Source organism: Bombina bombina, chromosome 2 (genome assembly GCF_027579735.1).
Source record: "Bombina bombina isolate aBomBom1 chromosome 2, aBomBom1.pri, whole genome shotgun sequence".
Taxonomy (NCBI): Eukaryota; Metazoa; Chordata; class Amphibia; order Anura; family Bombinatoridae; genus Bombina; species Bombina bombina.
In genome coordinates, this window is record NC_069500.1 from 161,300,598 (window position 1) to 161,325,997 (window position 25,400).

Consider the following 25,400-nt stretch of genomic DNA (forward strand, 5'->3'; position numbering starts at 1 on the left):
CATTATTAAATATGAATATTGCATAAACATGTTTCCATTTACTTAACAGCAAAGGGCTCAAATTTACTTATATATGTGTCTGCTTTTTGCGTGCATTGCGTTAGCGCATGAGCGAAATTTTTTTTACTTTTAATTTGGGATAGCACCTAATTGTTATAAACATATAAGTGCAATAATCAATATAGCAAATGCACTGGATAATGGACTCCCAGAAATACAAGTCTAAAATATTATATATAAACATTAGATATCCCCACACTTCAAGAAAGACATAATGTCTTTCTTGAAGAGCGAGTATATCTATTGTTTATATATATATATATATTAATGGGGCGGAAGGGTGTCTATCAATCTGACCAGTAAACGGACATACAATGTTGGAAAGTATATTGGATGTGCATTTCACACTGGTTTCTAAATGGTATGAAATCTTCCTCCTCCCCTCCTCCCACTAGAAGGAAATGGGAACTAAAAAGAAAGAGGATGAACTCAATCATTTGTCATGGTGTTCGTCTTGCTCCTAGAGCAGGTGGTCCTGTAGTGTTTCTTGTTCATGTGGCATAGAAGGAAATTGCCTTCACGATACAGTTGTTATGCTGCAAGGGACACATTTTTTATCCCATTTGTCAGAGCACATGGAAAACATCAAGCACAATATTTCAAGGTGAGACAAATGGCAAGCTACAATATGTATGTATATATATATATATATATATATATATATATATATATATATATATATATATATATATATATATATATATATATATATATATATATATATATATATACACACACATTTATTTAGGAGCTGAATCTAAAGAACTGCTTATTTTTATCACAAAAATATACCTGGTTTATGTTTGTTGCAGGGAATATGATCTAATAATTTGTATTCTCAAATAATCGCTATAATATGATCCGTCTTCCTTGAAGTAAAGGTAACTTCCTCTTTAAACTTTTTTTTTTTCAATTTCTTTACTCCTTAAAAGGATTATTTTTTTGCATTTATACATTATGACATCTTTTCAATATACAGGGAAATCTGTAAGGCCTATCCTTTACAAAAATATTAGGAATGTAATGCTTTTTCTTTTCTGCAGATACATTTTTCTCAAAATATTTGCCACTATGTATGAAAAAGCATTATTTTAACCTATATCCTCTCCAGTATTTATCTGATGCATTAGAGAAAATTGGCTCCATTCTAATGGATCACAGGACTGATAGTATAGAGAGTGACATGAGTGGTTTGCAAATTTTGTGAAATTAAGTTAATTAAAATTCTCTTAATTATGTTCTTGATGTCTTTTGCTTATCGAAACACAGTGGCATACCATTTATTTTGTATTCTGTAGTGCAACCTTAAAGGGAAACAACAACCAATCTGCATTGTTTGGAGACTACGCCAAGAAGCAAGGATACCAAGTACACCAGATTGAAAGGGTATCTATCTATCTATCTATCTATCTATCTATCTATCTATCTATCTATCTATCTATCTATCGATCCATCTATCTATCATCTATCTATCTATCATCTATCTATCTCTTTATATCTATTTATCTATCTATCTCTCAGGATATTAAAAACACCTGACGTGTTTCGCGCAAGCGCACATGCGCTTCATCAGAACCTCTGATGAAGCGCATGTGCGCATGCATGAAATGCGTCAGGTGCTTTTTATTGTTCTTCCTACACCACACCTGTGTAACACCGCTGAATAAATCTCCTATATTCAAGCTTTCTGGCTCCAGTTCTTGCTCCCTTGTTTGTTTGGAAATGGTAGTCGATTGGGCGGATGGAAATACCGCTATTCTGCTAAACTGAAGCCTTCAGTCCTTCCTGCAGCTGATTGGTGCACACCACATTATACTACAGCCTACCCTGAGATCCAGCACCTATCCTAGGCATGTATGTTCTGACTTCAGAGAGGTCCTGAATCCTACTTGGAGTGTGGCGTGGCCACCGAGAAAACGGACCATGACTGCACACAGTGAATATTTCCTGCCGATGAGACTGAAGGGCTTTCTTGTCTGACTGGAATCACCAACAGAGGTTATCCATTGCACAGCACATCACAAGTACCATACGGATATAGAAAGGGTGAAAACAGCTCACACTAACGCAACTTTTGTGAATTACCTGCACCCAGCAATAAAAGGGGATAAGTATCGACACTGACTAACCCTAACATTGGGACTCAGCCTTTTAATCAGGGACTGATACTTTTGACTCCTGCATTTTGATACTCACCAGAGTAAACTTTTGAAATAAGGACTTCCTTAATACTAATTATTTTTCTGAAAGAGTTAAACACTTTAGTTATACTCTCTTGCATTTTGTGTAGCTTGTTGAAAAAAAAAAAAAAAAAAAAAAAAAAATATATATATATATATATATATATATAGATGGTTCTTGAACCCAGACCTGTCTGGGGTTAACTTCTTGTGACTCTGGGGACAGCACAGCTTCCTGTGAGTGCCAGTGAGCACCCAGGGCTGAGCATGTTGCAGGGTCATGGGATGTGTACCCGGTTCGGTCTGAGAGTGCAGTCCCCTTCCGTGTTTTGTATATATGTATATATATATATATATATATATATATATATAGATATAGATATAGATAGATACATATAAATAGATATAGATATACAGATATATATATATACAGTATATATATATATATATATATATATATATATATACAGCACTACATATTTTACCATTATGACTTCATATGTATTTGGACACAGTCTTCCGATTGTTGAATGTTTTAGTATCATTATTTTGAGATTTTATGTCAAGGGACTAGTTTTCTATTAAAAAACAATACTTTCATGACCTCAATATGTATACCTTAGGGGAAAGAAGGGAGAGGTGAGAGAAATATTCAAATAAATGAAGAGATTTAATAACGTTCAGGAGAAAATAACTTATCACAGAAAAAGTAATATTAGATCAAGCAGCCATGAACTGTTGAAGTTGAGTTGATAGGTGGCAGGTCCCAAAGTAATTTGAAGGATCTCTAGTTAAATGTGTTTTTGAAAAAGGGCAATTAGACTTTGGATAGCAACAGTAAAGAAAAAACTGGAATCCCTGAGATATCCTCTGGGCTATCCAGAGAATTAATTAAGCCTACACTTCTGATTCTTCTTTTGTCAATAGTTTTGTCATTATTTACATGTACCAAGATTTATTTCAGGTTTAGGGGCTTCTTTCTAGTGGAAATATAGTTCATTTATGCATCCTTATATAGTAGTAAGTGAAAATATTTTATATATTTTGAGGTGCAGTTATATATGATCATTAGAAAAATGCATCTTGTGGTTTATCTTTACCTCTGTGCTGTATTGTGATAGTTGTTCATTTGGTTTAGTGCAAATGTTATGTTCACAGTAAACATTGCTTTTGTCTCATTGCCTTTGTTTATTAAGGACTTTAGAAAAAAAAAGAGATTAAATCTGTAGATTGTTTTCATATTCATTGGTCAAGATCATTGGTCAGATCATTGGTCAAGTTCAACTTTTACTTGAACACATGCTTTAGATTTGGGACAGTACCAAAATGAAGTAAAAATGTAAACTTGTTTGTATTTTTCTTACATTATGTTATTTTTTTTATTTCAGAATACTGACACTTGTATTTTAAATGCATAGGGAGCTAAGTAGAAAACCCATTAAGTCCAATGGATGATGAGACATAAAATTATGGCAGAACCATTAATTTTAGTAACTTTGCTTTGTCTATTTCACTAGTAGCATAGCAGAATGTTGATGAAATATTACACACACCTTGACACACTCACTGCATTAAAAATGATTTCTTAAAAACATAAGAATGGATGGTGACATCTTAACTACTAAATTAAAAGTCTATCTTTGAGCTGTCTACAAAAATCCAAAGCAGCAAAAGTAACTTACATCTATCAATAGAGTAAAATCATTATGTATTGTAATTCAAAATATTTCTGTGGATCTTTTGTAGCTCTGCACTTGCATAAAACATGAAGGCCTAGATTTAGAGTTCGGCGGTAAAAGGGCTGTTAACGCTCCGCGGGTTTTTTTCTGGCCGCACCATAAATTTAACTCTGGTATCGAGAGTTCAAACAAATGCTGCGTTAGGCTCCAAAAAAGGAGCGTAGAGCATTTTTACCGCAAATGCAACTCTCGATACCAGAGTTGCTTACGGACGCGGCCGGCCTCAAAAACGTGCTCGTGCACGATTCTCCCATAGGAAACAATGGGGCTGTTTGAGCTGAAAAAAAACCTAACACCTGGAAAAAAGCAGCGTTCAGCTCCTAACGCAGCCCCATTGTTTGCTATGCGGTAACCCTTCCTACGTCTGCACTTAACACTCTAACATGTACCCCGAGTCTAAACACCCCTAACCTTACACTTATTAACCCCTATTCTGCCGCCCCCGCTATCGCTGACCCCTGCATTACACTTTTAACCCCTAATCTGCCGCTCCGTAAACCGCCGCCACCTACGTTATCCTTATGTACCCCTAATCTGCTGCCCTAACATCGCCGACCCCTATGTTATATTTATTAACCCCTAATCTGCCCCCCACAACGTCGCCGACACCTACCTACACTTATTAACCCCTAATCTGCCGACCGGACCTGAGCGCTACTATAATAAAGTTATTAACCCCTAATCCGCCTCACTAACCCTATCATAAATAGTATTAACCCCTAATCTGCCCTCCCTAACATCGCCGACACCTACCTTCAATTATTAACCCCTAATCTGCCGACCGGAGCTCACCGCTATTCTAATAAATGTATTAACCCCTAAAGCTAAGTCTAACCCTAACACTAACACCCCCCTAAGTTAAATATAATTTTTATCTAACGAAATAAATTAACTCTTATTAAATAAATGATTCCTATTTAAAGCTAAATACTTACCTGTAAAATAAATCCTAATATAGCTACAATATAAATTACATTTATATTATAGCTATTTTAGGATTAATATTTATTTTACAGGTAACTTTGTATTTATTTTAACCAGGTACAATAGCTATTAAATAGTTAAGAACTATTTAATAGTTACCTAGTTAAAATAATTACAAATTTACCTGTAAAATAAATCCTAACCTAAGATATAATTAAACCTAACACTACCCTATCAATAAAATAATTAAATAAACTACCTACAATTACCTACAATTAACCTAACACTACACTATCAATAAATTAATTAAACACAATTGCTACAAATAAATACAATTAAATAAACTATCTAAAGTACAAAAAATAAAAAAGAACTAAGTTACAGAAAATAAAAAAATATTTACAAACATAAGAAAAATATTACAACAATTTTAAACTAATTACACCTACTCTAAGCCCCCTAATAAAATAACAAAGACCCCCAAAATAAAAAATTCCTTACCCTATTCTAAATTTAAAAAGTTACAAGCTCTTTTACCTTACCAGCCCTGAACAGGGCCCTTTGCGGGGCATGCCCCAAGAATTTCAGCTCTTTTGCCTGTAAAAAAAAACATACAATACCCCCCCCCCAACATTACAACCCACCACCCACATACCCCTAATCTAACCCAAACCCCCCTTAAATAAACCTAACACTAAGCCCCTGATGATCTTCCTACCTTGTCTTCACCATGCCAGGTTCACCGATCCGTCCTGGCTCCAAGATCTTCATCCAACCCAAGCAGGGGCTAGACATCCACTGAAGAAGTCCAGAAGAGGGTCCAAAGTCTTCCTCCTATCCGGCAAGAAGAGGACATCCGGACCGGCAAACATCTTCTCCAAGCGGCATCTTCTATGTTCTTCCATCCGATGACGACCGGCTCCATCTTGAAGACCTCCAGCGCGGATCCATCCTCTTCTTCCGACGACTAGACGACGAATGACGGTTCCTTTAAGGGACGTCATCCAAGATGGCGTCCCTCGAATTCCGATTGGCTGATAGGATTCTATCAGCCAATCGGAATTAAGGTAGGAATTTTCTGATTGGCTGATGGAATCAGCCAATCAGAATCAAGATCAATCCGATTGGCTGATCCAATCAGCCAATCAGATTGAGCTCGCATTCTATTGGCTGATCGGAACAGCCAATAGAATGCGAGCTCAATCTGATTGGCTGATTGGATCAGCCAATCGGATTGATCTTGATTCTGATTGGCTGATTCCATCAGCCAATCAGAAAATTCCTACCTTAATTCCGATTGGCTGATAGAATCCTATCAGCCAATCGGAATTCGAGGGACGCCATCTTGGATGACGTCCCTTAAAGGAACCGTCATTCGTCGTCTAGTCGTCGGAAGAAGAGGATGGATCCGCGCTGGAGGTCTTCAAGATGGAGCCGGTCGTCATCGGATGGAAGAACATAGAAGATGCCGCTTGGAGAAGATGTTTGCCGGTCCGGATGTCCTCTTCTTGCCGGATAGGAGGAAGACTTTGGACCCTCTTCTGGACTTCTTCAGTGGATGTCTAGCCCCTGCTTGGGTTGGATGAAGATCTTGGAGCCAGGACGGATCGGTGAACCTGGCATGGTGAAGACAAGGTAGGAAGATCATCAGGGGCTTAGTGTTAGGTTTATTTAAGGGGGGTTTGGGTTAGATTAGGGGTATGTGGGTGGTGGGTTGTAATGTTGGGGGGGGGGTATTGTATGTTTTTTTTTACAGGCAAAAGAGCTGAAATTCTTGGGGCATGCCCCGCAAAGGGCCCTGTTCAGGGCTGGTAAGGTAAAAGAGCTTGTAACTTTTTAAATTTAGAATAGGGTAAGGAATTTTTTATTTTGGGGGTCTTTGTTATTTTATTAGGGGGCTTAGAGTAGGTGTAATTAGTTTAAAATTGTTGTAATATTTTTCTTATGTTTGTAAATATTTTTTTATTTTCTGTAACTTAGTTCTTTTTTATTTTTTGTACTTTAGATAGTTTATTTAATTGTATTTATTTGTAGCAATTGTGTTTAATTAATTTATTGATAGTGTAGTGTTAGGTTAATTGTAGGTAATTGTAGGTAGTTTATTTAATTATTTTATTGATAGGGTAGTGTTAGGTTTAATTATATCTTAGGTTAGGATTTATTTTACAGGTAAATTTGTAATTATTTTAACTAGGTAACTATTAAATAGTTCTTAACTATTTAATAGCTATTGTACCTGGTTAAAATAAATACAAAGTTACCTGTAAAATAAATATTAATCCTAAAATAGCTATAATATAAATGTAATTTATATTGTAGCTATATTATGATTTATTTTACAGGTAAGTATTTAGCTTTAAATAGGAATCATTTATTTAATAAGAGTTAATTTATTTCGTTAGATAAAAATTATATTTAACTTAGGGGGGTGTTAGTGTTAGGGTTAGACTTAGCTTTAGGGGTTAATACATTTATTAGAATAGCGGTGAGCTCCGGTCGGCAGATTAGGGGTTAATAATTGAAGGTAGGTGTCGGCGATGTTAGGGAGGGCAGATTAGGGGTTAATACTATTTATGATAGGGTTAGTGAGGCGGATTAGGGGTTAATAACTTTATTATAGTAGCGCTCAGGTCCGCTCGGCAGATTAGGGGTTAATAAGTGTAGGCAGGTGTCGGCGACGTTGTGGGGGGCAGATTAGGGGTTAATAAATATAACATAGGGGTCGGCGATGTTAGGGGCAGAAGATTAGGGGTACATAGGGATAACGTAGGTGGCGGCGATTTGCGGTCGGAAGATTAGGGGTTAATTATTTTAAGTAGCTTGCGGCGACGTTGTGGGGGGCAAGTTAGGGGTTAATAGATATAATACAGGGGTCGGCGGTGTTAGGGGCAGCAGATTAGGGGTACATAAGTATAACGTAGGTGGCGGTCGGCAGATTAGGGGTTAAAATTTTTAATCGAGTGGCGGCGATGTGGGGGGACCTCGGTTTAGGGGTACATAGGTAGTTTATGGGTGTTAGTGTACTTTAGGGTACAGTAGTTAAGAGCTTTATAAACCGGCGTTAGCCAGAAAGCTCTTAACTCCTGCTATTTTCAGGCGGCTGGAATCTTGTCGTTAGAGCTCTAACGCTCACTGCAGAAACGACTCTAAATACCGGCGTTAGGAAGATCCCATTGAAAAGATAGGCTACGCAAATGGCGTAGGGGGATCTGCGGTATGGAAAAGTCGCGGCTGTAAAGTGAGCGTTAGACCCTTTAATCACTGACTCTAAATACCAGCGGTAGCCCAAAACCAGCGTTAGGAGCCTCTAACGCTGGTTTTGACGGCTACCGCCGAACTCTAAATCTAGCCGGAAGTATGGTATTTTTGTTGAAGCAGCAAAAAGGATTTGTAAAATGGTCACTATAAAAAAAATATTAAATTAAACCCTGCATATGTGAAGGGTAATTATTCAATCAATATAAAATATAGGTATATTTTAGACTTGCATTGATCTACTATGAAACTAATAAGGTATACCAAAGCGCCAACTATACGAAGGCTGGGTCTGGACCAAATGCAATATTATCAAACGATTACAATAAACAATTTATTAAGTGCACAAATAAGTTAAAAACATGGATCCATGTATAAACAATCACATTTATACAACAATAATAGCTAAATGAATAGTTGAAACAAATAGTTATGTAACAGAGATAGCATTTAAAATTGTGCAAACATTTCTCTTAAAAATGTTCCTAAAAAATTCAAATTTAGTATAAGGCTCACAACAGAAATTCAACTTTGTGTTTACCACATACACATACACCAATTTATACAGCAATAATAGCTAAATGAATAGTTAAAACAAAATAGTTATATAACAGATATGGCATTTAAAATTGTGCAAACATTGCTCTTAAAAAATATTCCTAAAAAATTCCAAATTAAGTATAAGGCTCAACAAAGAGGAGACTGTGGGAGTGCCTAATCAAAGGCTAGGTCTTAGGGGAATATTAGTACGATTGGAAATAGGTATATTGGTAGGGATTATGTATACAGTTAAGACTATCTACGAAATATCTTTAAAAGTTTAATAACAAACAAAGCATAAAAATAATCATAAAATAGTGCATGGATCCATGACTATCAATTGTAAAATGGTTAAAAAACAGAACATATGACGGTCAAAAAAGACAAGTTGGAATGGCAATGAAACAGGAAATCAATACTTACGGCTAGTTATAAAGCTAATAGCAATGTACAGAAACAAGATATAAAAACAAGATATAAAAACAAGATATAAAAAACTAAATACAATATAGTGACAGTTATAATAGTGTCTCAGTGTCCCAGTTCTCCTCCTGGAGTGAGAAAAAAGGGAAATGGGTGAAAATTAATTGAGTCAAATCCACAAAGTTGTTGCTGTGTCCAAAAATCCAAGTGAAAAACTGAGTGATATTAGTGGAATGCAAAAATTCAAATTGATCCAAAAAATGAGAAAAATGTGAAAAAAATTAGAAAAAATGAAAATAAAAATCAAAATATGAAAAAATATAAAAGTGTGTAAAGATGTATAAAAAAGTAACAGCTGTATATGTCAAACTCAAAAAATAAAAAAATAAATGAATAGTGTGTTTGTTATCCAATTAGTAGATAATAAAAATGTTGTGTTTGTAATCCAATTAGTAGATAATAAAAATGTTGTGAATGTGTCAATCCTCAAATCCTGTGAAAAAGAAATAATAACAACATAGAGCAGTACTGTTTAGAAAAAAACTATAAACAATTAGAATGTATCTCACCATATATTGCCAACGTGTTTCGGCCCACCTGTAGGGCCTTTCTCAAGACTCAGTGGGCCAAAACTCCGGTGGGCCGAAACGCGTTGGCAATATATGGTGAGATACATTCTAATTGTTTATAGTTTTTTCTAAACAGTACTGCTCTATGTTGTTATTATTTCTTTTTCACAGGATTTGAGGATTGACACATTCACAACATTTTTATTATCTACTAATTGGATTACAAACACAACATTTTTATTATCTACTAATTGGATAACAAACACACTATGCATTTATTTTTTGATTTTTTGATTTGGACATCTACAGCTGTTACTTTTTTATACATCTTTACACACTTTTATATTTTTTCATATTTTTATTTTTATTTTTTTCTCATTTTTTTCACATTTTTTGGATCAATTTGAATTTTTGCATTCCACTAATATCACTCAGTTTTTCACTTGGATTTTTGGACACAGCAACAACTTTGTGGATTTGACTCAATTAATTTTCACCCATTTCCCTTTTTTCTCACTCCAGGAGGAGAACTGGGACACTGAGACACTATTATAACTGTCACTATATTGTATTTAGTTTTTTATATCTTGTTTTTATATCTTGTTTTTATATCTTGTTTCTGTATATTGCTATTAGCTTTATACCTAGCCGTAAGTATTGATTTCCTGTTTTATTGCCATTCCAACTTGTCTTTTTTGACCGTCATATGTTAGAGACATCTGTTTTTTAACCATTTTACAATTGATAGTCATGGATCCATGCACTATTTTATGATTATTTTTATGCTTTGTTTGTTATTAAACTTTTAAAGATATCTCATAGATAGTCTTAACTGTATACATAATCCCTACCAATATACCTATTTCCAATCGTACTAATATTCCCCTAAGACCTAGCCTTTGATTAGGCGCTCCTACAGTCTCCTCTTTGTTGTATCTACGTATCTGTGGGTAGCTAGGGACCCACTCTGTTTAGGAGCTAGAGGTCATTTTTTAATTAGCGCTGTAAGATACCAACCGACATCTTAAGTATAAGGCTCACAACAAAAATTCAACTTTGTGTTTACCACATACACATAATAGGTGAAGTATATTGGTCAGTTATATAATATTATCTAACCAATAATGTTCTCTATTCTATGCAATGCTCCTAAATATTGCCAATAGTAACTAATGTGTAAGGCTCTGAGTAAGACCTTTAACTGTGTGTTTAACACATACGCATTGTCAAGTAAAAAATATTGTGACAGCAATATGCCAATGTAAAAATGTGTATCAAAAAAGTTGTGTGCAAAAATTAGTGTACAAAAATTATTAAAGTTCAAAAAAATAGGTTGATCTTCAAAAAACGTGAATTAAGAACAAAGATTGTGAAAAATGAAAAACAAAAAATTTACAAAAACATTGTGGTGTGTTCAAATAGTGACTTATATAAATGTAAATAATAGTCCAAAAAATAGTCCAAATGTGAAAACTTAAAGGGCCATAATACCCAAATGTTTAAACACTTGAAAGTGATGCAGCATAGCTGTAAAAAGCTGATTAGAAAATATCACCTGAACATCTCTATGTAAAAAAGAAAGATATTTTACCTCAAAAGTTCCTCAGTAGCCACCTCCCATTGTAAAGGATTTCTAAGCAGCATTTTAGTGTGTTTGTCCTGGGACATCTGAAGGGACTAGCATTGTGCACTCTCATATTATTTCACCAATCAGGTAAAGGAAGCTTACTATGAAATCTCATGAGAGTTAAGTCAAATCTCATGAGATCACAGTAAGAGTTCATGACCTCAGCACTGCTGATGCTGATTGGCTGCTGTTCATTTCTTCATTTTTTTTTTATTTTTACCTGCAGCTGGGAGCAGCTAAGTATAACTTTTTACACAGAACTTACTCTGCTGAGCTGAGGAGATTGTGAGGTAAAATATCTTCCTTTTTTACATAGAGATGCTCAGGTGATATTTTCCTGTCAGCTTTTTACAGTTATACTGCATCAGTTTCAAGTGATTTAGCATATGAGTATTATGTCCCTTTAATAGAAAAAAATAATCCAACAATAAATTATAATAAGTAGTGTGTCTCTTCAAGAAAAAACAATAATCCTTAAAGTGTTGTGAATCCTAACAGCAATAGTTATGGTGATTTTCCAAGTGTTTTATACTGAATAGCAGTGTCAGTACTTGCTAGGCGTTTTCCAACCCAAAATTCTATCTTCTTGGCAAATATTTTGTTATAATCCCTGGATGATCCTTCTGTAAAAGAAAGATATGATGGTGTAGATTGTTTTTAGATCAATAGAAAATGAATTTGTGCTTACCAGTCGACGCGTTTCGGTCACAAAGAGACCTTTATGGTGTTAGTAGTGGTCTTTTTATACCAGACTGATTGCTGGCCATAAAATTGTGGAACAGGAAGTGTTTGTTAAGCACTTCCTGTTTTACTGACCTTAAATGTGTGTTTAAAACATATACACCTAGATTTAGAGTTTTGCGTTAGAAGGGGTGCGTTAGCTATGCGTGTTTTTTTCCCCCCGCACCTTTTAAACAACGCTGGTATTTAGAGTTCTCTGAAGGGCTGCGTTAGGTTCCAAAAAGGGAGCGTACAGGCATATTTACCGCCACTTCAACTCTCAATACCAGCGTTGCTTACGGACGCGGCCAGCTTCAAAAATGTGCTTGTGCACGATTCCCCCATAGGAAACAATGGGGCAGTTTGAGCTGAAAAAAAACCTAACACCTGCAAAAAAGCAGCGTTCAGCTCCTAACGCAGCCCCATTGTTTCCTATGGGGAAACACTTCCTAAGTCTGCACCTAACACCCTAACATGTACCCCGAGACTAAACACCCCTAACCTTACACTTATTAACCCCTAATCTGCCACCCCCGCTATCGCTGACCCCTGCATTTTATTATTAACCCCTAATCTGCCGCTCCGTACACTGCCGCGACCTACATTATCTCTATGTACCCCTAATCTGCTGCCCCTAACATCGCCGACCCCTATATTATATTTATTAACCCCTACCTTACCTACACTTCTTAGCCCCTAATCTGCCGACCGGACCTCGCCGCTACTCTAATAAATGTATTAACCCCTAAAGCTAAGTCTAACCCTAACACTAACACCCCCCTAAGTTAAATATAATTTAAATCTAACGAAAATAAATTAACTCTTATTAAATAAATTAATCCTATTTAAAGCTAAATACTTACCTGTAAAATAAACCCTAATATAGCTACAATATAACGAATAATTATATTGTAGCTATTTTAGGATTTATATTTATTTTACAGGCAACGTTGTATTTATTTTAACTAGGTACAATAGCTATTAAATAGTTATTTACTATTTAATAGCTACCTAGTTAAAATAAGTACAAAATTACCTGTAAAATAAATCCTAACCTAAGTTACAATTAAACCTAACACTACACTATCAATAAATTAATTAACTAAACTATCTACAATTATCTACAATTAAATCAACTAAACTAAATTACAAAGAAAAACAAACACTAAATTACAAAAAGATTACAAGAATTTTAAACTAATTACACCTACTCTAAGCCCCCTAAAAAAATAACAAAGATTAGGGGTTAATACTTGAAGTTAGGTGTCGGCGATGTTAGGGAGGGCAGATTAGGGGTTAATACTATTTATTATAGGGTTTTTGAGGCGGGAGTGAGGCGGTTTAGGAGTTAATACATTTATTATAGTTGCTGCGAGGTCCGGTCGGCAGATTAGGGGTTAATAAGTGTAGGTAGGTAGCGGCGACATTGGGGGGGGGCAGATTAGGGGGTAATAAATATTATGTAGGTGTCGGCGGTGTTAGGGGCATCAGAATAGGGGTACATAGGGATAATGTAGGTTGCGGCGGTGTGCGGTCAGCAGATTAGGGGTTAAAAAATGTTATTAGAGTGGCGGCGATGTGGGGGGATCTCGGTTTAGGGGTACATAGGTAGTTTATGGGTGTTAGTGTACTTTAGAGCACAGTAGTTAAGAGCTTTATGAACCGGTGATAGCTGAGAAAGCTCTTAACTCCTGACTTTTTTCTGCGGCTGGAGTCTTGTCATTGGAGTTCTAACACTCACTTCAGCTAAGACTCTGAATACCAGCGTTAGAAAGATCCCATTGAAAAGATAGGATACGCAATTGACGTAAGGGGATCTGCGGTATGGAAAAGTTGTGGCTGCAAAGTGAGCGTTAGACCCTTTCCTGACTGACTCTAAATACCCGCGGGCGGCCAAAATCAGCGTTAGGACCCCCTAACGCTGGTTTGGACGGCTAACGCAGAACTCTAAATCTAGGCAATAGTTTATATAGTTTAAAAATCTGTGATTAAAAAATCCATTATAATACATTTAGATGGTATCCTTATTTTGTCAAGCTCTGTCTGCATCTCATCACTTTTATTCAGAGAAAATACGAAAATTCATATGTTAGAATACAGTGTTCCAAATTTGGAAAAATATATATACAAACCCAGCCTTTTTAGTTATGACTTCATACCTATTATTTCAAAAAAAATTCCTACCGCACCTGGTGTTCCCAGGCAGTCTCTCATCCAGGTACTGACCAGGCCTAGCCCTGCTTAACTTCCAAGATCAGACAGGATCAGGTGCATTCAAGGCACTGTTGTGGTAGACTTTTCTGTATTAGCCCTATTTCTCATCATGATCTGATAAGAAAGAGAGTTTACTGTCATCTCCAAGCCGTTTTTCAGCTGTTTCTATTTGGTATAATCTCAGTAGGGGCTTGGTTTCTATTGGATGGGGCTGGGGTGTGTATAATAGGCTCAATTTCATTGGATAGTAGTCAGAATGCTGTTACATTTTTAGATATGCTTGTTAATCTAAGAGAATAAAAAGCGGAAACAAGACATATTCTATATAAAGGACGGACTTGCTAGTTTTATCTTTTACTTATTACACAATCTATGCTGATCATGTTACAAGGTCTGAACGAAGAGAGAATTTACTGTCAGACTGCAAACCTTTTTTTGGCTATTTCTATTGGATATAGCCTAATTATGCAGTGTAATATCTATTGGGTAGGACAAGGGTGTGTTTAAGAGGCTCAGTATCATTGGATAGTAATAGGGATATGGTTAAAAATTCCCTTATCTAACTTGGTCTAGTTTATTTTGCGTATACAGGTATCAATCTTATTACTAGTTTCAAAAAGTATAGGAAAAATATTCCACATAAAAGATAGATTTAAGCTTGATATTGATTATGGTAAGAAGTATATGGTAATGTTACACGATCTTAGCTCTATATTAGTCATATTAAAAAATGTGTGACTATGTATTATATATCCCTTACAATATTCCTAATGGTGTTATATTGTTGTCTTCTATATAATGGATTTTTCTATAGTGCTATGTCTGTGCTGAGGTGTGAATTATTATCCAGAATAAAGAGAAATGTTCTTTTTTTACAAACAAGGTGAAACCTCAATAGGTTTTAAGTGGATCAGAAACGTATGGGAACTAGATGGTGGTGTAGAAATATTAAACAACCTTTATTTGTTTAACATAAGTATACAATCGAGTGGGAAAGTGACCTCTATACTAGTAGTGTCTTATCTGGAGAGATATTAGCCCTGATTAATGCGTTATATAATCTTAGAAAAACTATCAGATAAACTATCCTCAAGTCTTTTTCCAAATTTAGAATAGACACCTATCATTACAAACTCATTGGTGTGGGGCATATAGCGTACCCTAGTGTACGCTATAAAGCATCTGTTGGTTAACCTAGTCCACCCAAAAACTTATTCTTTTTAAATTATAATTTATAATTATGTTTGTTCTTGTTTATGTACTATTTATCCAGAGTATTATATCTGAGTTTATATATATGAATGATTGAATTGCCGTCTTCTTTAAATATGAATATCAAATATGTTTTAGGTACTAACCTTGTGAAAATCTATCTAAATCACAAAGTTTATAGAGGGGTATGTAGCTAGCAGTATTAGGAATAGAGCCATAATGCAATCAGAAGATGCCCATATATGGGTATACGTTAAAACATTGTCATATATGCAGAGAGAGGTGGATATAGCAGGAGGTATTCATACACAGGGGAATTTAATTTTTTTAAAAGATCATTGATTATGATACTTGCTATCATGTTTCACAGCCCGTGTATTCACAAAAGCAAACTCAATATTATACTGTTCTTCGCCAAAAGAGGAACTTCTCATGGGATTAGTAAGATTAAACATATCCCCATAGTTTCTCTGGGTTGCTTTTGAGATTTTTCCTTTATATCTCATTATAGTTAGTATAGTTGAGGTTCAAAAGGTGAGATAGATCCTCTTTGTTGTTTAACCCTCTGGGATATAAGCAGTCTAAATAAAATATCCATTTGGATTCTGCCATTAGTAACTTCTTTTTGTAATTGCCTCCTCTCCAGTTCTTAGTTACTTTTTGAATCCCCATATATTTAAATGTATTAATATTCCCTTGATTTTTCATAGAGAAATGTTTATACAGTGGGGTATCCATATTGCGTTTTTCAATTTGCAGGATATGCTCACGTATCCTATCTCGCAATGCCCTGGATGACTGTCCTATGTATTGGAGGCCACATGGACATTGGAGTAAATGGACCACTCCCTTATCTTGGCAACGGATCAGGTTTCCAATTTTGTATTTTTCTCTGGTATTGTTGGAGTGAAATTCATCCATTTTTACTCCACATTTGCATGCTTTGCAAGTGTGACAGGGGAAGAAGCCCTTAACCTTTTTCCCAAAGACGTCTTGCATTCCTGGAGGATTTTTCTTCTGTATGCTCGGTGCCAGTTTATTCTTTAAGTTGTTCCTTTTTCTATATACAAACTTTGGTACCTGAGGTAATTTTTCTCCCAGTATGTCATTGTCTTTAAGTAGTGCCCAGTGTTTACGGAAGATCTTTTCTATGATCTTACTGTTTGCACTATACTCTGTAATTAAAGGGATGTTAAGAGTTTCTTCGTCTTTGTTCCCCTTATTCCTCTCCTTATAGTTAGTGAGTGTTCTTTTTTCTATCTGTCTTACCTCATTAATTCTTTGGTCCAACATCTCTTCTTCATAACCCCTCTCCACAAATTTTTGTTTTATTATTTGCGCCTGTGCTTCCCATTTTGATGAATCAGAGCAATTTTTTCTCATACGTAAAAGCTGTCCTTTTGGAATATTATTCTTCCATGTATTGTGATGGCAGCTTGTTTTGTGGACATAATTGTTACTGTCCACCTTTTTAAAATGGGTAGATGTTTCTAATTTCTCTCCTTTCACTTCTATGTTCAGATCCAAGAATGTGAGTGTCGTATGGCTCCATTCATATGTGAATTTTAGATTGGCCGTATTCTTATTCATCACTTCAAAGGTATATTCCAAGTCTGCCTGTGACCCTTTCCAAACGATGATTATATCATCTATGTATCGGCGATAGAGCACCAGGTCCGCGCCGGCTGGGCAGGAGTCCCAAAATATTTCCTCCCATTTGCCCATATACAGATTGGCGTAGCTCGGCGCGAACCTGGTCCCCATCACCGTCCCGCAAATTTGTCGGTAGAATTTGCCATCATGGCAGAAGTAGTTGTAATTTAGAATATAATGAATACTATCCAAAATGAATTCAATCTGTTCAGATGGAATTTCCGGATCTTTTTCAAGGTAGAATTTCACGGTTTCCAGTCCCTCTTCATGCGGTATGCTCGTGTACAATGCTGTCATGTCACAGGTTGCCAGGATATAATCCTTTTCCCATGTCAGCTCTTCCAGGAGATTTAGTATCTGAGTCGAATCTCTCAAGAAGGAGGGGAGTTGCCTCACATATTTATGCAGATGTTTATCCACATATTCCGATAGGTTGCTACTTAATGAACCTATCCTGGAAATTATTGGCCTTCCTGGCGGATTTTGGAGGGATTTATGGATCTTTGGAAGGTGATATAACACTGGAGTTATTGGATGATGTACATTCAAATAGTTGTATTTTTTGTCATTCAATATTCCTTCTTCCTTGGCCCTCTTCAGCAGTGTTACCAGTTCTTTAAATGTGTCCACTGGATTTTTTGATAATTTATAATAGGTGTTGTTGTCACTTAGGATACGTCTGTTCTCTGCCTCATAGTCATCTCTATTCATGACTACGATTCCTCCTCCTTTATCGGCAGATTTTATAGTGAGGTTCTGGTTTTGTTTCAAATTCTTAATGGTTTCTAACTGTTTCTCTGATAGATTCTGTTTCTTATTCTTCAGTTTTTTAGAGCTTATATTGCGTATTTCTCTGCACACTACTGTTTCAAATGACTCGATTGCCGTCCCTTTGTGAGTTGTAGGATAAAAAGTTGATTTCGGCCTTAGCTCTGTGTGCTTGTAATTATCATCTACCTTTAAGCTTTCAGCTTCATTAAACCCATATCCCATTCTTTCTGTTTGGGGTCTTAAAAAGAATCTCTTAAGAGTAAGTCTTCTGATAAATTCTTTCGTATTTTTGAAAGTAGTGAACTTATCAAGGCTTCTTGATGGAGCAAAAGATAAACCAAATTTGAGAACAGATTTTTCATCTTCATTCAATTCATATGAACTTAGATTAAATATTCCTCCATTGGTGTCTTTTTCCTTGTCATCAGAAATTGTTCCTCCATTGGTGTCTTTTTCCTTGTCATCAGAAATTGTTCCTCCATTGGTTCCCAGATCTTTATTGGCAGACTTTATATCATTGTTCTTCTTTATTTTTGCTCCTCCTCTTCTCCCTCTATGGGTCTTGTTTTTACTCTTGTTGTTGACTGATTTTGCTCTTTTCCTTTGTATAGGTATCAATCTACCTCTAAAAAAGAAGAAGGTGATTGTGTAGTATATGTTTTAGTTGACGTCGATGGTTCTGTCCTCAATTCGGTTCTCTTTATATGTTGTTGTCTTTCTTCATTCCTTTTGATTTCTTTTTGTTTCCTGTGTTCCTCTTCCTCTCTAGGTTTTGGATATATTTTCTCCCATCTAGGAGTATCATGTGTGGTCTTATTCTCAAAATGAGTATCATAGCATTTATAATAATTCATTGGTTCATCAAAATGTCTATCTTCTTGGTGATGATGATAGCTTTCCCCATACCTGTGTGGTTCATACCTCTCTCTTTGTTCATATTCAAAATGTCTTCTCTCTCTATATGAGTTTGTGGGATAATCTCTTCTATTTCTTAGATTATTAAACTGTCTTCTACCCCATCTTTGATCATTATATTGTTTCCCAAAACCGTTTATTTTTAATCTATTGTCAGCATAGTCACCCTGCCTATTACCATATTGTCTAGTGTTTGGTTTGTAGTATGAGTCATATTGTCTGTGTTGTCTTCCTATATGATGATTCTGTCTATAGGGTATATCATAGTCTCTTCTATGATAATAGTGTGGTTCTATCCTTACTGGGCTTTTATATTCTCTTTTTGTCTTAATTTTGTCATTGTTTTTATTTTTATGTGTCATTGTCCAATGGAGGATGAGACATAAAATTATGGCAGAACCATTAATTTTAGTAACTTTGCTTTGTCTATTTCACTAGTAGCATAGCAGAATGTTGATGAAATATTACACACACCTTGATACACTCACTGTATTAAAAATGATTTCTTAAAAACATAAGAATGGATGGTGACATCTTAACTACTAAATTAAAAGTCTATCTTTGAGCTCTCTACAAAAATCCAAAGCAGCAAAAGTCACTTACATCTATCAATAGAGTAAAATCATTATGTATTGTAATTCAAAATATTTCTGTGGATCTTTTGTAGCTCTGCACTGCATAAAACATGAAGTATGGTATTTTTGTTGAAGCAGCAAAAAGGATTTGTAAAATGGTCACTATAAAAAATATATTAAATTAAACCCTGCATATGTGAAGGGCAATTATTCAATCAATATAAAATATAGGTATATTTTAGACTTGCATTTATCTACTATGATCCAGGAGTGCTTTAGGGAATTTGCCATTAATTTATCAAGATCAATGTGTTGCTTTAACTGTATTATGGGAAAATATGTATTATCCATTTGTTTATTTTGCATAAAATGTAATCTAGTAAAATATAGAGCCAATGTTCCCTTTAATTGTTTTGAGCAGAGTGTGTAAAAAATGTTTGCCTGTGCAATTTTTGCAGAGTAACTAAAATGTGCATGTATTTTATCCTTGAGTATAGCCAAACTAGGAATAAGCATTTGGATGCTTCATTAGCATTGAGTGTGGAAGATGGCAGCCACTGGTGGCATTCAGCTCTTTTAGGAGCCAATTTTATTCTTGTGAAAGTGCAACACACTAAAATCTGGATTTCCAAGATCTTAGTGTGTTGCACACTCACAAGAAGAAATCTGATCGGAACAGCCAATAGAATGCGAGCTCAATCTGATTGGCTGATTGGATCAGCCAATCGGATTGAACTTGATTCTGATTGGCTGATTCCATCAGCCAATCAGAAAATTCCTACCTTAATTCCGATTGGCTGTGTTATGTTCCTGTCCCTTTAAATCAGGATGTTCAGGTATTGACATCCCTATTTAAGGCCCCTCCTCCTGTCTACCTATGCTTGGTAATTTGTACTCACTTAGCTATATGCTGAGCAACAACGAAGACACCTTGCTGATATTCCTATCCAAGGAATTTTCCTCCTAATAACTACATCTGCTGTGTGCCTTCCAACTTTGGATCGTCATATACCAGGTCTCCCTGTTTTGTCCGGAATCTCTAAAGTAATTCTTACCTGTTAATTCAGTTTCATCCGGCTTCCACATTGAAGCCGTGAATCGGCGTCTGACGTCACCGCAAGCCTCCGGATCCTCGCTCACTCTGGGTGCTAACAAACTACTCCTGTGCTTAACGGCAACTCACCTTGATGCTGCGGTAACCGTTACTATTCCTTACTCTCTGAAGTTGGTAACGTATTATACCTTAATTCACTTGCTACTTTGAAGGACTATCCTGCTTGTTTAAAAGTGTGACGCATATGCAAATACCGCTACTGTTTACTATCTGATTGCCTGTAACATCTAACGATTCAGCTTGATGAACTGTGCTTACTTATTCTATGTGCATTATCAAATAATCATACTATTGTCTATGAAAAGACTGTCTGCTGTTTATATGAATACTAACAACGTTATAGACTAACTAAGGACTGCTTGTTGCCTAAAACATCACTAACTGTTATGGTGCTCTCCTGCTTACTATATTATAGAAACACTTCCTGGTTGCAACCTGTGTTTCTTGAGGCTGACATTTACCTACTCATTCTTAATCTTGTTTTTTTCTAATTCTTGCTATCTATCTTCTATCTCTGTAATTATCTGCATATTGCAACCTGGTATTGCAATCAGGATAATATACCTTTGTTTCTTATTTCTTTCACTCTGCATCCATGCAGCAGTGACCCTCAGATCTATGAGCAAAAACTAGGTTCTTGATTACATCTAATGAACCTAAGGTTTGGTGTGAGACTGAGTGGTCCTGCAGTTAAGGATATAAATAATTCTTACACATAACAGGCTGATAGAAGCCTATCAGCCAATCGGAATTCGAGGGATGCCATCTTGGATGACGTCATTTAAAGGAACTGTCATTCGTCGTCTAGTCGTCGGTTGAAGAGGATGTTCCGCGTCGGCTTGGAAGAAGATGGTTCCGCTCCGCTCCAGAAGAAAGAAGATTGAAGATGCGGCTTGATAGAAGACTTCATCCAGATGATGGACTTCCGACTTCAGCCCGAGGATGGATTTCTTCAGTCACCGCTTGGATCCAGACTTCAGCCCGAGGGTGGACGTCACTCTTCAGCCCCCCGCTTGGGCTTGGATCAACACTTCTGAGGCTTGGATCAAGACTTCCGAGGACGGATCGGTGAACCTGGCAGGGTGAAGATAAGGTAGGAAGATCTTCAGAGGCTTAGTGTTAGGTTTATTTAAGGAGGGTTTGGGTTAGATTAGGGGTATGTGGGTGGTGGGTTGTAATGTTGGGGGGGGGGTATTGTATGTTTTTTTTTACTGGCAAAAGAGCTGAATTTCTTGGGGCATGCCCCGCAAAGGGCCCTGTTCAGGGCTGGTAAGGTAAAAGAGCTTTGAACTTTTGTAATTTAGAATAGGGTAGGGCATTTTTTTATTTTGGGGGGCTTTGTTATTTTATTAGGGGGCTTAGAGTAGGTGTAATTAGTTTAAAATTGTTGTAATATTTTTCTAATGTTTGTAATTTTTTTTTTATTTTTTGTAACTTAGTTCTTTTTTATTTTTTGTACTTTAGTTAGTTTATTTCATTGTATTTATTTGTAGATATTGTATTTAAATAATTTATTGATAGTGTAGTGTTAGGTTTAATTGTAGGTAATTGTTGGTATTTTATTTAATTAATTGATTGATAGTGTAGTGTTAGGTTTAATTGTAACTTAGGTTAGGATTTATTTTACAGGTAATTTTGTAATTATTTTAACTATTTTAGCTATTAAATAGTTCTTAACTATTTAATAGCTATTGTACCTGGTAAAAATAAATACAAAGTTACCTGTAAAATAAACATAAATCCTAAAATAGCTATAATATAATTATAATTTATATTGTAGCTATATTAGGATTTATTTTACAGGTAAGTATTTAGCTTTAAATAGGAATAATTTATTTAATAAGAGTTAATTCATTTCGTTAGATTTAAATTATATTTAAGTTAGGGGGGTGTTAGTGTTAGGGTTAGACTTAGCTTTAGGGGTTAATACATTTATTAGAATAGCGGTGAGCTCCAGTCGGCAGATTAGGGGTTAATGTTTGAAGTTAGGTGTCAGCGATGTTAGGGAGGGCAGATTAGGGGTTAATACTATTTATTATAGGGTTATTGAGGCGGGAGTGAGGCGGATTAGGGGTTAATAACTTTATTATAATAGCGGTGCGGTCCGGTCGGCAGATTAGGGGTTAATAAGTGTAGGCAGGTGGAGGCGACGTTGTGGGGGGCAGATTAGGGGTTAATAAATATAATATAGGGGTCGGCGGTGTTAGGGGCAGCAGATTAGGGGTACATAGGGATAATGTAAGTAGCGGCGGTTTACGGAGTGGCAGATTAGGGGTTAAAAATAATATGCAGGGGTCAGCGATAGCGGGGGCGGCAGAATGGGGGTTAATAAGTGTAAGGTTAGGGGTGTTTAGACTCGGGGTACATGTTAGGGTGTTAGGTGCAGACGTAGGAAGTGTTTCCCCATAGACAACAATGGGGCTGCGTTAGGAGCTGAACGCGGCTTTTTTGCAGGTGTTAGGTTTTTTTTTCAGCTCAAACAGCCCCATTGTTTTCTATGGGGGAATCGTGCACGAGCACGTTTTTGAGGCTGCCCGCGTCCGTAAGCAACTCTGGTATCGAGAGTTGAAGTTGCGTTAAATATGCTCTACGCTCCTTTTTTGGAGCCTAACGCAGCCATTCTGTGGACTCTCAATACCAGAGTTATTTAAAAGGTGCGGCCAGAAAAAAGCCAGCGTTAGCTACGCGGATCGTTACCGACAAAACTCTAAATCTAGCCGTTAGTGTTGGCGATGTGGGGGAATGGCGATTTATGGGTTAATAGCTTAATTTAGTGTTGGCGAAGTGGGTGGACAGCGGTTTAGGGGTGAATAGCTTTATTTAGTGTTGGCGATGTGGGGGACAGCTGTTAAGGGGTCAATAGCTTTATTTAGTGATGGCGATGTGGGGGGGACGGTGGTTTAGGGGTTATTAGACTAGGGGTTTATGTTAGGGTTTTTTAAACAACTTTCTTTTCTCTATAGATTTCAATGGGAAATGCGTTAATGCGATTGCCATTTCGCAATCGCAGGTGTTTTTTCTAAATATTTTCTCCATTGATATCTATGGGGGAAAACATGCACAAACCTTTTTTTTTTTTGTGCGGTATGGAGCTTACCGGACCATAACGCACAACAAAAGAAAGTTTTAGGGTGACTTGTAATACTGGCGGGATAGAAATAGCGGTACAGACTAATTTCGGGTGGTGTGTACTCTATGGCTATACCGCACAACTTGTAATCTCAGTCATAATTAGGTATGGGTATTTTAGTTCAGTAAGCTTTGAAACTAGCATAACCCAATTAGATTCAATTTGTGATGTAAATTATTCACTGAACAATCAATGATAACCATTTACATGATTTAAAAATAGTTTTAATTTTTGTTAATATTTGTCATAGTTCTAGCAAGACTGACAAAGATGTATTATTTACTTCATGATTTAAAGGGGCACTTAGGTTAAACTTAAACTTTCATGATTCAAATAGAGCATGCTATTTTAAGAGACAATATTTTAGACCCCTCTCTTCATACTCTCCAATAAATTAACCCCCCAAACCTAATTCCCACTCTAAAATATCCCTTAAGAACATTTACTACCTTTACACTAAATTAACACACCTTAAATGCCCTCATTTGTATTCTTTTTTTCATGGTAGATATTTTTGAGTTTAATGATACATTTTTGTTTATAATTTGCTTACATTCTTATTTATAACTGACACATTTGTTAAGCAAGTATAGGTGTTGCTACAGGGGTCTCAGATGTATCAATTAAGATCTCCTTCTCTAAGGGTCTCATTAGTCTCTACAAATCAATATTAACTATAGGGGGATATTTATGAAAGTGTTGAGATTTATACTTAAAATTATGGTGGCAGGGTTTCTAAGATGGACACCACAATAACTTGTACAAAAGAAGAAACTGCGCTAGGTGCTTAGGTGTACTAACTAAGACGTAAGGATGACTCACAGTCACAAAGAAGCAGCTCTTATGCGGCTGCCAGCTCAGCTTGTGCTGACTGAAATGGGTAGCCTAGCCACATATTTTGCCCAGGGGCACTGTGGTTATGTCCCTGTCTTCTGTAATGTTAAAGGACCCTTAGATATATCCCTGTCTGTTAAAATAGTTTCCCAATATGAGAAATTACTGCTCTGATTCAGAGACTGAAAAATGTCATATATATCCATGAGATTATGAAATTATGGCCTCAATCACAATCTAACGGGTCCACATTTTTGGCTCTTCTACCCCAAGTACAGATATGAGTTACAATAAAGTCCAGCACCACTCATTTGGTAGTACCCCAACTGTGTCTCTTTTATTGGGGAGAAGCACAAAACAGATGTGATGTGAATATGAGTAAGTTTTGTAGCTTAAAACGTTGCATATATTTTGTTCTCCCCAATAAAAGAGACCCAGTTGGGGTACTAGCAAATGAGTGGTGCTGGACTTTATTGTAACTCATATAATTTAAACCAGGTCAAGGCTGTTTTAATGAAAAACGAATATGTGCAAACATAATGACAAAAACTGCAGCTGATTTGTATTGCTGCTTTTTGTCGTCCATTGAAAACAATGATGAATGCTATTTCCTGAGACATTTCAATATAAGGTTTGGTTGTACCAAGATTATGATGATATGTGAACCGTACCTAATTGTAACACTTTCTTTCTTAAAGGGACAGTCAAGTCCAAAAAAAACTTTCATGATTTAAATAGGGCTTGCAATTTTAAACAACTTCCCAATTTACTTTTATCACCAATTTTGCTTTGTTCTCTTGCTATTCTTGGTTGAAAGCTAAAACTATAGGAGGTTCATATGCTAATTTCTTAGACCTTGAAGACTGCCTCTAATCTGAATGCATTTTGACCACTAGAGGGCATTAGTTCACATGTTTCATATAGATAACATTGAGCTCATGCACG

General features: G+C 36.1%; 1 pseudogene; it reads right to left on the reverse strand.

Annotated features, from left to right (window-relative positions):
- Positions 1-14,214: 14,214 nt before the first annotated feature.
- On the reverse strand, positions 14,215-14,333 carry LOC128651088 (uncharacterized; annotated as a pseudogene).
- Positions 14,334-25,400: the final 11,067 nt, after the last annotated feature.